Source organism: Manis javanica, chromosome X (assembly GCF_040802235.1).
Source record: "Manis javanica isolate MJ-LG chromosome X, MJ_LKY, whole genome shotgun sequence".
In the NCBI taxonomy this organism is placed as follows: domain Eukaryota; kingdom Metazoa; phylum Chordata; class Mammalia; order Pholidota; family Manidae; genus Manis; species Manis javanica.
Window position 1 is genome coordinate 5,012,059 of NC_133174.1, and position 12,268 is coordinate 5,024,326.

A 12,268-nucleotide genomic window follows, 5' to 3' on the forward strand; every position below is an offset into this window, starting at 1 on the left:
GGAGGTGCCGGTCGGGCCGGGGGTGGGGAGTGGAGGGCTGAGCCCGGTGGGGGAAGGGAGGGCAGGGCCGGGTGGGGGAGGGGAGGGCCGGCCCGGGCCCGGGGGAGGGGCCGGCGGGGGCGGTGTCTCTGGCAGTCGTCCAGGCCGGGGTCGGTGCGCAGGCGGCCGCTCCACCCGGAGGTCACTGCCCGTGCCGGTCCCTCCCGCCGTCCCGCCCTCTCCCGCCGCCGCCGCCTCTCCCGCCCCGGCTCCCCCACTCCGCGCTCGGGAGCGAGGAGCCGCCAGCGCCCCCGCCGCCGCCGCCGCCACAGCGCCTGCCATTCGGTTCTCGAAACTTTCCAGCGCCCCCGCCTCTGGGACTCGGGGGCGGCCCGGGGGCGGCGCGCGGCTGCTCCGGGCGCCGGGCCCTGCTCGGCCGCGGCGGGGCCCTGCTCGGCGACGGCCACGGGAGGGAGGGCGCAGCGCGGCGTCGCCGCCACAAGTTGCGCTGCTCGCGGAGAGGTGAGTGTCGGGCGCGGGGCGGGGGCGCAAACTTCTCCGGCGGGGGCGCCACTCCCTCCCCCGCGGGGCTGGCGGGCGGCTCGGGGCGCCGGCGCGCTCCGCCCGCTCCGCCCGCCGCCGGGGCTCTGGAGGGGCCGGCCCCCAGCTGTTCCCCGGGCACGGGATGGGGTGCGGCGCGCTCCCTGCAGGCTGAACAATACCCGAGGTGGCCGCTCCCCAAAGTGCCGGCGCGCCGGGGGGCGGGCGGAGGCGGGGTGCGCCTTTGTTTGGGGAGGGGGAGGCGGCCGGCAAGTTTGGGGAAGCGCTGGCCGCGTCCCCGGGCCCCTTTGTCTGCCGGTTCCGGGGCTGGCGGGGCGGACTTGCGCGGCCGCGGGATCCCCGTGGGGGAGGGGAGCCCATTCATCCCTGGCGCCGGACGGCCCACCGCGGACCGGGTGCAGGCGCGGTGGCGCGCTGGGAGCGAGTGGCGGGCCGGGCGGCCGCTCAGTTTCCGAGGCGCAGAAACTGCTAGCTAAGGAAGTCAGGAGCCCCCGGCCCAAGCATGAGCCCGGGCTGGGGCGACATCGGTGGGGGTGGGGAGCGCTCCTGGGCAGGCGGGGTCTTCAGAGGGCGGCCTGGGGGCGGTGCAGACCTGTTGCTCCCGGGCTCGCGGGAGGGGCGCCCCCAGGCCCCGATCCCGGTCCTGCACCCCGGGGCCTTACCCCCGGAGAAGCGGTGCACGGAACGGGGTGGGGGTGCGCCTTCGGGTGTCGCTGGTCGCCGGGCATGTGACAATTTGGGGTTGCCGTAGGCGTTACCCGTGCGCAGTCAGGCCTCGGCCAGGCCCTGGTTGCAGGGCCTCACTTCTGAAGCCAACTGCACTGGAAATTACACAAAGTTAGAGACGTAGGTGCTTTTGTTTTTTATTCCCCCTAGTTGGTGGTGATGTGGAGCAGAACCCGAAAAGGAACCAAACCCACCGTCTATTGCATCCCACCTGCTTCTGCTTTGCATTGTCACCTGTAGCCTGACCTGACGGGTTGTTATTCTCTTCTGACGCGCCGCCCGAGTCCCGGGTTTCACCTGGAAGGGGAGGGGTGGGACTAGAGCCGGGAGGGGGAGGGGAGCGCCCTGCTAAGGTACTAAGCAGTGGCTTCAGTGTAGTTAATGGCTCTTGACGATTTTATCAAAAGTTCACACGTAGTTGTTCCTGGAGAACACGCGATTGGGTGGGTGGGTGTTGGGCATGGAACAATTAAGAAGTTATGACGCTTGTATTTTGATGTTAAAGTGTCCCCTGTGCTGCGGACAGTAGAAAACCACGCAGCCAGATAACAGGTGGTAAAAGTGGAAGTTCATCACTTGACCCACCTACTAAAATAGCCCCTTAAGGGGATTCCAGCCCTTAAGCGAGCACGCACGCACCTGTGGAACGACAATGGAGATTTTTGGAGCTGTATTTAGTGGTGTGCACAACAGGGCATGTGTTGCCAGGTCCCTTGGGGTTGACCTGTCCCTTCATCCGTGCTTGGTCAGTTCAGGAATCATCAACCTGCTGGAGAACACACGTAGATCCCTAAATCTCTCAAAACTCACCCGTCCTGCAAGTTGCGGCATTTTAATGGGCTGGGGAGGAATGGTGCGCCGTGTCCTGGCTGCTCTGGACTCTCACTGCTGCCTACAGGAGCTTGCTTTCTCATAGGTCCTGGCCTCTGGACCTGCCAGGATGGCTTGTTAGGGTTTCAGTGGGCTCCGTACAGCCGCCAGGATAGAGTCCTGAGGCCAACTCCATCTTGGCTGGGAAAACAGCCTTTGTCCCCACCTGGCCTGACCTAGTGGAAGGGCCCACCCTCTCATGCTCTACCACTGATCTTGAAGGCCTGCAACTTTTCCGAGTGTCATTTTCTGTATGTGTAAAAATAAAAAGGGGAACTGAAGTCACGGTCCTCACTGGGTGGTATACACCATGATGGAAAGAGAGAATGTATGAGTTTTTTGGAAACTATAAAGCCGCCTGTAAATTTTAGTTGTTGCTATTGGGTAAATGGAATAATTGTCTTTGTCTTCCTCAAATGTCATGCACTGAGGATTTTGCAGGCACTTAATGTCCTGTGTGTAGCAACTACTATTTCCACTTTACTGAAGAGGACACTGACTTGCTAATATATAGGGAGGAAGGGGTTGTTTGACTCCCAAAGACTGGGTCTTAAGCTTGGTGTCATTTGCCTTCCTGTGTACCTGGTGTGAATTTTCCCATTTGAAGACAGAAGGTCTTTAAATCACACACACACACATGCACAGACATGCTCCCTCTCAGAAGAAACTACATTGAAGTCTGTGTGTATATGTATGTACATATATATACGAGCGTATCTCAACAGAATCGCAAAACATGGACCACAGTAGAGGGATTGTTTTCTTTTGTAGCTTCATTGTCCAATATGGTAACCATTAGTCACATGGGTCTATTTAGATTTAAATTAATTAAAATTCAATAAAATGAGCAGTTCTGTTCTTTCAGTTGTGTTAGCTGTAATTCACGTAGTCAGTAGACGCATGTGGCTAGTGGCCGCCATCCTGGACGGCACAAAACCTCAGAAGGTTCTTTCGGAGGACGCTGTTTTTAGTTACTGCAGTGAAATATTACCGAGACAGTAATGAGAGTGTCCTTTTGTGGGGGGAGGGGACTGGCCATGAAAATTTGAAGTAATTCACAGGAATACCTTTGGAAAGAAGACCCATTTCAGCCCGCGCCTGACCCAGGAAAGTAATTTCAGTGAACTGATTCCTAACCTAAAATTGAGAGTGATGGTTTTCAGTTGAGGTGCTTTGGATCCGCTTTGACTTGGAAAGCCAGAACTCCAAGCCAGAATCTCTCAAGGAGTGCTGAACCTTGGGGCAGGGTATTGAGTGGCACTGTGCATTAGTTTCCCCATCCGGAGAGCGGTATGGCCGGTCCCCAAGTTGCCTGCTTAAGCGGGTTACGGTGACCCTCCCAAGCTGTCAGCATCCGCGGGGCCCATGTGGGCGACTGAGAGGCTGTACCTGCTGTGTGGTAAACTCCTACCTCCCACCCCCACCCTGAAGTTTAAGTCCTAAGAATTAGGGTTCCTATTTCTTGAGGTCAAATTCTTCCATATTAAAGGCTGGTGAGGAATCCTTCCAACATTCAAAATAGAGGATTTTTTTCTCAAGTGGCTAAGTGCTGGCTGATTGCTGTATACCAGGTCCCTGAGTCAGGATGTTATTTTTAAATGTTACTTTGCTGATGTGTCTTTTGCAGAGTTCTTTGTATTTTTTTATAGCAGTGGGTTAGAAATCTTGTTTGTAAATTCGGTTGGGGGGAACACCCAATTTCATGTCTGTCAGAGACATGGATTCCCAGATACCCTTCTGCCATTTGGCCTTATTTTTCCTTCCTCCCAGGTCCTTGGTGCAACCGGTCACCCAAAGGATGTCCAAGACTACCTTCCAGAGGTTGGAGGGGTACCTGCAGAGTGGGGCTGGCCCAGAAAAGCCAACTCCTTTGGGTCCAGAGCGTCAGGAATGCCAATTCTCAGTTACCTTTTGGGTGGGAGACCTCCTCAGCTCAGACCTGGGTGGCTCCCTTTCCTAGTTTTCCACTGGGGTGCCAGGATTCTGGGGCTCTGCACACACGACATGCCAGGCGGAATCCCGAGCCTGGACGACACAGATAGTTGCTCTGCCGAGGGAGGTGACCCTGACTCAGCTGTGGTTTCCCAGTACCTTCCACTGCCCCTGTTTTTCCCCTTAAAAAAAAAAAGGTAATACCCTACATCCAATAAATTGTTACTCTTGTACCACCATTTAAAAAATAGTTTAAATCAGGAAGCAAGACTAAAGTCATTTTGTAAACAATTTTTTTTGAGTTGGAAAGATAAACTTTTTTTTTTTAATCACTATTTTTAGTCTGAAGGAAGTAACTGGCCTCTTGAGCAGAGATGGGGTGTGACTTTGTCCCTGGGTCTCGACTTCCTGGCCTTCCCTCCTCTCCGTCGTTTCCGTGGGGCCCCAGCAAATGGCCTGTGCTGGCCAGATTGGCAGAAAGGGACCCAATACAACCGAAATAAAAGCTGGCTCTGGGAAAGGACTGACAAAGTCAACATGTTCACAGAGGGCAGAGGGAGCCTCGTCTGAGAACCGGAGTTTAAAACCACAAGGGAAAAACGCTATGCGTAAGAATTTGGTTCCCCAGCTGCCTTCTTGATCAGGAAGCTGAGAACTTGATTGGAGATCGGGTCAAATTCTGCGTTCACCAGGCAGGCCGCCTCCTAGGCTGTTCTGTACTTCCTCACCGCTGTCAAATATTTATTGGAAAGATTGCAGTGTGAACTGGAAGCTGTTAAAAAATTGAATGGGGGCAAACTTAAAACAGGAGAGGATGTTTTCCCCTTAGAAAGGAAGTGGGGTGCTGTTTTGTTGTCTGCGTTTGCTCTTGGCAGACATGGGGCTGCAGCTTGAGGGGGTCCACAAGAGAAGTCTTTAAGAGATGAAGGTAGAGGGGGTGGGTGCTTACGAATTTTATCTTCTGCTTTGAACTCTAGAATCCTGCAGTCAACTAGTGGTTCTCGATTGGGTCAGTTTTGCCCAATACCGTCAACTAGCATTTGGCAACGTCTAGAGATACTTTTGATTGTCACAACCTTGTGGAGGGGGATGGTGGTGCTCCTGGGGTTGAGGGGCATCTGTGGCCGCTGCTAAAATGCACAGAAGTTTCCAGCACAGAGAATGATTTGGACCCAAATGCTGATGATGATGTCAAGGTGGAGAAACCAATCCTGAATCATGCTGTCAAGTCTACAGTCCTTTTGGTTTTAAACTCCTGTTCTCAGACTAGTCTCCCTCTGCCTTGTTTGGGGCAAGGTCCATGGCGCAGGTGGATACCAAGACAAAAGTACACGTGCAATTCTGTGTTTTCAAGGCACAGTCCCGCTCTTTGGGGATGCATTAGGGCGAGAATTAGCGTAGCGCCAACTGAGACAGTAGGAGTTTCAGGCACTCCCAGGAGAAGGGAGGGAAGGAGGAGGTGGGGGCTCCCCGACCTTGAAGAAGGAATAGCTGCGAGGCTGGGGCACTGGGGAGGGGCTGCTGTCACCTGAGCTCTGCGGTAGCACAGGGCATTCAGAGCCCCGGAGCCGAACAACCCCCTTCAGTGCCTTTTCTCCACCTCTTCCTCTTGGGGCTGTGGATATAGTCGCTGATGGACCAGGGCTTCCTTCCTTCTGGCCTGCTCCTTGGTGCTTTCGGCATTTCTCAGGGCCATGCAGCACCCGTCCTCATGTTCCTGTGGACGATACCCTTCCCTGTGGAATGGCAGTTTTCCGGAACTTGCGGTTACCCACTAGGTTGCAGGACTGCGGAGGGGCACGTGGGCGCCTGCAGAGCTTGGGCTGGCCTTGGACTCTGCGCCTTCCTGCCAGCAGCCCGGTTAGCGGCTGTGCATGCAGCGGGCATGAACCTGCACGGTCTTGGCAATGGCCTCTTCAGCGGGACAAGGGCACCATTGGTGCCCAGGGTCTGGTCCCACTATGTGCCCAGTTCCTGGCGCAGTGACCCCGGAGGAACCCCCGGTGCAGCCTGGGCAGTGGCCACTGGGCCTCCTGGTGGGCAGGGACGGATGACCGGCTCTGAGGGACCTGGGTTTGCAGCCCATGCACCACGCGCTCGTTGCATCTTTGAGCAAAGCAGCTCCCATTTCTCTTCTTGGTTTCTCATGGAGACAGAGAGGAAATGAAACAGTGAATTTCCCAGGCTCGGCGTATTAGAGGAGGTAGCATCCTGGGCACGCTTCGGGTCCGAGCTTAAATCTTCCTCTGCCTCCGAGGGTGGGAGTGGTGTGGAAATGTGTCTTTAGTAGTTTTGGGGCTTGCTTCCTTTTGTTAACCTTTTTTTCCCTCTGAAGTCCGATGTGTATATACATGACTTTATAGATTACCATGTGATACAGTTGACTCTCTTCTCTTTCCCACTACAGTTTTGTGAATTTCAGCACAGGTGTAGATTTGTGTAGCCAGCACAGAATCGGGATTCAGAACATTTCTGTCCCCCCAGATGTGTCCGTGGTGCGGTTCCGCTGTAGCTGCTCCAGAGTAGCCCCTGCCCAGACCCTCACCTGGGGCACAGCCCATCAGCTCTGCCCTCCGGGGCGTGGTAATTCCATTTCAGCTCAGGATGGTGAGCCCCTTGGGTCTTCCAGTGCCTTCCAGATGTTTCTGACAACGCTGAGCTTTGTGCGTTTGCACGCTTGGGGCTGTGTGGTTTCTTCAAAACAGCAGGGTTTGCCCTGTGGGTATTATCCAAAGCCAGGGAAAGCTTACGTTTCTTACAACTTGTAAGAAGCCATAGAGTTTTTTTTAAAAGTATCAGGTGTCTTCTTGGGGCTGCTAGAGATTTGCTCTTTTTTTTATGCCAGTTAATTCTTGCTGCCGAATTAGTTGAAATGGAACATTTTTTGATGCACTCAGAGAATGTTTCCTGAACCTTTCTGTGCAGTACTACTGAAAGATGTTTACTACGTGAGAGGTACCAGAAGGTTAAAGTCATGTTTTTAGTTTCTAAAAGAAGATGCATGGGTGGAGGTATTGCAGATTTCCCAGGAGGGTCATACTCTGGATATAAAAAGGGCCAAAAATATCAAGTTGTATTTGCATTATTTTGTTGCAGAAGTAAAACAAATTCCTGTGTCTGTGCTTCTGTGGAATTGTTTACCTGCATTTTACTTTGGGATGTAATTCTGTCTAATAAGAGGTGGCATGTTTTCTAGCTGAATCCTGGACCCCATGTTTTGGTGTTTTGCTACTGGCGTCCCGTCTTGGGTGCTTGCCTGCTGGTGTGAAGTGTTCTCACCTGTAGGGTGAAAGTGTGGATAAGAGGATCTTCAGTCTCCCCCAACCTCTTGTGAGCAGGATTTTAATTAGGGAAAGGGACACCGCTTGAATGTTGGGGAGGCTTTTTTTCCTTTAAGAGTGGTTAAGGATTGTCGTGGTTTTATGTTAACTAAAAGGTAAACTGGCAGTTGATACATGTCCCATGCGTTGGCTGTTTTTTTTTTTACCCATGGTTAAAATAAGCAATATTTAACTCAAATGGATAACTAAGTTGCTTATTTTACTTAAAAATGAAAATGAACAGCAGCCCAGCGACTGAGAGGACACGTTGGGCTGCTGGGGCTTCTGCATGATTCTTATGAGTGTTGTAGTTTCCCAGTCTCACGAGGGACCCTGTGAAATAAGCACTGAGAATGCTTAGGGCAGAATTCACAGTGTTTACTGTTGAAAAGGGTGTCTGCCTTGAATTCCTGTCATTTTTTCCGATGTGGTGGATGTGGCTGGAATGCTAAAAAGAAAACACAAGTGTTTTCTTTGCTCTTCCTCGTAAAGGGGGCAGGGTGCAGGGGGAGATATTTGGAGCCTGGAACCTGGGGCCTAGAATATGACCCTAAATAGCCACCCCCGAGCACTTCCTTTGGGGACCCTGGCCACCAATCCTCAGCAAGAATACAGACGCAAGTGGAGGTGAGGACCCCTACCCGGGCTGATCACCCAGTCTCCAAAAAATGGAAAACTTTCCTCAGCCCCTTGAGAACTGGTTACCCAGCATCATCCTCTCGGAACAATGTTACAAGGACACAGTCCCCTTCTTGGAGAGCTTACTCATCATCATTAGGCCTTAGCGTGTGAACATCCGGTGTTGAGTTCTGCAAACTTCTCTATGTGTTTGAACGTCCCTGTCAATGGAATTTGGACAAAAGGAAGCTTACTGCGCATGAAGCCATTTTATTTCTTAAGTCAGTGGTAACAAATGCTTTAAAATAGCAAGACCATATAAGTCATCGTTAAAACTGGAGAAAAACTCAGTGTAACTGAGCAGTGACCTCTGTTTCTCGTGCGTTGTGGGGAATTCGTAGTCTTAACCAGGTACAGGCCGTGCTCCTCCGATTGTGCTCGTTGTCTTGACATCCATTTGAAGATGAGAAATGAGAAAGTGGAGTGGAAGTCTGTGTGCTGCTATTGTGTTATACCAGTATGCAGACATAATTCCCAGCATCTACACAGGCACAGGTGGTGGCACCGTTCTGGGTTGTATTTGATAAAAGCTGCTGAGCAGAGAGTTGATGTCCATACCGTTTGCTTCATTTGGGGAGTGAATTAAACTTGGGTCCCTGTCTTGGGTTCTTTACGCAGCAGAATCTTAAGAGGCATTTTAATCCCACACAAGTTTACTGCCATCTCTGTGTTGGTAAAGACTCAAGTGTTTACACTGATCAACTTATAGGTGGCGATTGCCAGTTCCTGGCAGCCGCAGGTCGGTCTGGGAGACACACGTTGGTGTAATACCTAATTTGATTATGGAAAAAATACCACATTGGGTTTGTATTTGTAAGACGCATGGGTGATTCCATGCCAATTTCCACAATTTCCAGGGATCTGTAGCATCAGACTTAAAGAGGCCTCACCAGAAGATACAACGTTGGAGGTGCCTCACTGTGCAGAAGTTGATGGAACTAAGAATGATCTCACGTGTCTGGAACATGACAGAAATGATTGTGGATGAGGCGATAATAAGGGGAGAGGCTTGTGGACATCAGAGTTGCCTTATCAATTTCGAGATCCTCTCTGATCAGTTACACAAACCTCCCAGGACATTTCCTTTAAACCAGTAGTGTCGGTATTTTGAAGGGCAGGTGGGGAGGGGGTGAGACCTGAAAAGCCTTGTCTTGGTTTTTAATTCCCAGAGCGCGGTCCCACATCAATTTTGTGTCCTGGCAGGTGCACAGCGAGATTTATTGGCATGCAGGAAGAAACTATTAAAATGTCTGCTTACCTTTTATCTAACACTTGAAAAGATCTGTTTTTGTGGTCTATGAAAAATGCATGTAATGTTAGTTCGGGGTTGTATCTAGGTGAAACATTTGATAACTTGGGGGTACACGCTGAAAACTCTTTCACTGATTGGCGTATGCCATGGAAAAACATTTAGTGATCACAGATGAGGGCCCCAGAGGCAGGGAGGGGTCAATATTGAAGTTTCCAAATGCAAGTGGGGGATGCAGTGACTGCTCCCCTTCCCCTCTGGCTTCAGCTGTCAAGGTGTGTGTGCACACCAGCGCTGCGTGAGTGTGAGGTCTGCCAGCTTGAAGATTGGACGGGGCGCCAGCGGTCTAGCTGTTAATGGTGTGAATTAGGGAAGAAGGCACATGCAGTGTGGGGGTCCTGTGCACATTTGGGTCTCCTGGATTTCGCATGTTGAAGAAGCTGAGGCACTGTTTGTGTTTTAGAGCCGAATGACAGCATCTCGGTTGCAGGCACAGGTCGAACCTTTGGAGCAATGCTGTGCTTTTTTAATAAGCATTTCATGACTCTGCAGTGTGTTCACCACCACTTCATTCTGTTTATAATTCAGCTGCTTTCAGTGATGGATGCCCTCCGGGCTCCTGAGATCCGGCTTTATGTTGAAGAAGAGGTTCCAGCGTTAAAAGAGCGACCTGAGGTAGAGCAGGAACTGGGTTGTGATAAAAGTCCTTGGGTGCCTCAGTCTGACTGTTTCTTTTTTTTTCCAGAGACATAGTTCATCTATCATGGTTGTTATTAAATAATGATTTTTTTGCATTTCACATGAGAGGTTTTTTTTTTTGAAAAGCAAATTGTCATTGTAGATGATGTTATATTACTGGTGTAACTCAGAGTAAATAAATACAAATATTGTGTTCACAGTTCAGATCACATAATTGTGGACTGTGGAGGGAAGAAACAGGACTCATCTCCAGACTTAAGGTCTTTTGTCGGAATTCATTGGCTGGAGGTTTGGTTTCCATGGGACTCCAAATGTCAAGCACAAGTAGTGTAGACCATCCTTTTGGGTGTTTGTTTAACCTGAAAAGATTCATACTTAGCATCTGTTTTTGTGTGTAATTTTTGGTGTTTCCGTCAGTTTTTCCCTTTGTGAATATTGATTGAATCTGCCGCTGCGGAGACTACCGCAGTGCAGTAAAAAACCTACAGGTAACCATTCTCGTTCACTTCTGCATACCAACAGGGCACCTCGTGCCACATGGCACTAACGCTGGGCAGGATCTGAGCCAACATTTGGTGTTTCCTTTGGTGAACTGCAGTAATTACCTTCTTTTTAGAAATAAAAATGACGGCTGCTGTTTCTGGCAATATTCAGAAGGCACCTACTGTCGAGGGAAGGAGAAATGGGAAGGAGAGTTGTTTACCTTCATACTGTGCACCTGTCTCTACCGTCCAGAGATAAAGACGTGTGAGCCCCTACGGCAGAGTTCGGTATAATGAGTGTCTTCGGTAATGGACTTTATCTGCCCCTGCCCCCTGCCCCCTGCCCCCTGTAAGGAGGAAGAGAAGTCACACAACGTTAGCTAACTCCTTGAGTGGCGCCCAGCGCTTCACTTACTACTGCAGGCAGGGCAGCCAGACACCCACGAATCGCTTCAGCTCTGCATAACCTCTTCAGCACCTCGGTGCTTATCTGTCTTTGTTGCTGCGTGACAGCACACAGTCACTCATTGATTATGTGCCAGCCACAGTAGCCTGTATAGTATTTCAGAGGTCTATCTCAGAATGGCCCTAAGCTGACACTGTTCTTGGAAGCCCGCACCGTGGTAGATTCCATTTCCTAAATGCAGACCTTCGATACTCATGAAGTGCAGATATCTGTGTATAATTTCCGGGAATTTTAGGCAGAAGTGCAGGAGGTGGGAAGAGTGTAGGGGAAGGGGAACGGGAAGAGCAAGTGAGAAAAGCCGCCGGGACATTACATCTATGAGCACACTAACCTTCTAGACAGAATAGAAACACAAATTAGTCGATAGCGTTGTTGAAGCACCGTTTACATGATTTCTATCAGGCCAAGGTAGTTAACGTCTCCTGAGGAAGATTGGGTTATTAAAATGAGCTATCTTCATTTTTCTGCAGAAATAAAAATCAGTTGTAGCTCACATAATTGTATGTGAAGCTTTATAATTGGGAATGTGAAGTTAGCCAAATTATATAACCCTGGTTAATTACATTAGTATACTCAAACTAAATATAGAAAAAGATGAGCTGGCTCCCTCTGTGGAAATCTCATTTTTATTTCCGTCAGTACAGTTCATGTCTACCCAATAGTTTCTAGCTATGTTTTGTGATTATTTTGGTCATCCTGGATGTGTTTTCAGCAAAGTTAGTTGAAACCAGACGATGTTTTCGTTGTTTCCCAGTTCATGTTTGAATGTAAAATGGCACACAGGATAAGCTGTCCTTTGTGAATTTAAGTTTTCTCGGGGCTCTGTATATCATATGCCTGGCACAATACAGAAATAAGCGAGGGGTCCCATTTTTTCTGCCTGATGTTTGCTTTAAGGGCAGATTGACTATCTAAAGTCAATGTTCAGCCTTCTCTAATTTCCTGTGCTGTTTGCTTTTCCATTGAATGTTCTATATTTGGACAACAAATGCATTTTTCAATACGGGTTTCTGATGGCCCAGATGGTCATGGGAGTGGAATTTCTCTCTGTCCCTACCACCGGGTTGGGCAGTTGGTAGTATTTGGGATTCTGTAGCTCATAGGATTGAGTTGGACACACTATAGAGTCAGGTTGAGCTGTCATTCCTTCTACAAGCAATGTGTTTTGCTTTCCCTTGGGATTACTGTTAGATGCCTGCTTGCGATGTTTAATTGACACAGAACTCTAAACTTGACTTAAAATCCAGTTGATTTTCTGAAACAACTTTACTGAGGTATAAATTGCTTAGCGTAAATATCACCTGTG

At 50.2% G+C, this 12,268-nt stretch overlaps 1 protein-coding gene across 8 annotated transcripts in view; it reads left to right on the plus strand.

Moving 5' to 3' along the window:
• Window positions 1-246: 246 nt before the first annotated feature.
• Window positions 247-12,268, plus strand: part of TBL1X (transducin beta like 1 X-linked) — a 199,785-nt gene continuing 187,763 nt past the window's right edge. For 4 of the 8 annotated variants that reach the window (XM_073227773.1, XM_073227775.1, XM_073227776.1 and 1 more), the window contains exon 1: window positions 255-501. The gene's annotated coding sequence lies outside the window, so the exon portion shown is untranslated. Of the gene's footprint in view, window positions 502-12,268 lie in introns of all 8 variants that reach the window. The other 4 variants (XM_073227780.1, XR_012127440.1, XM_073227778.1 and 1 more) reach the window with 4 other exon arrangements.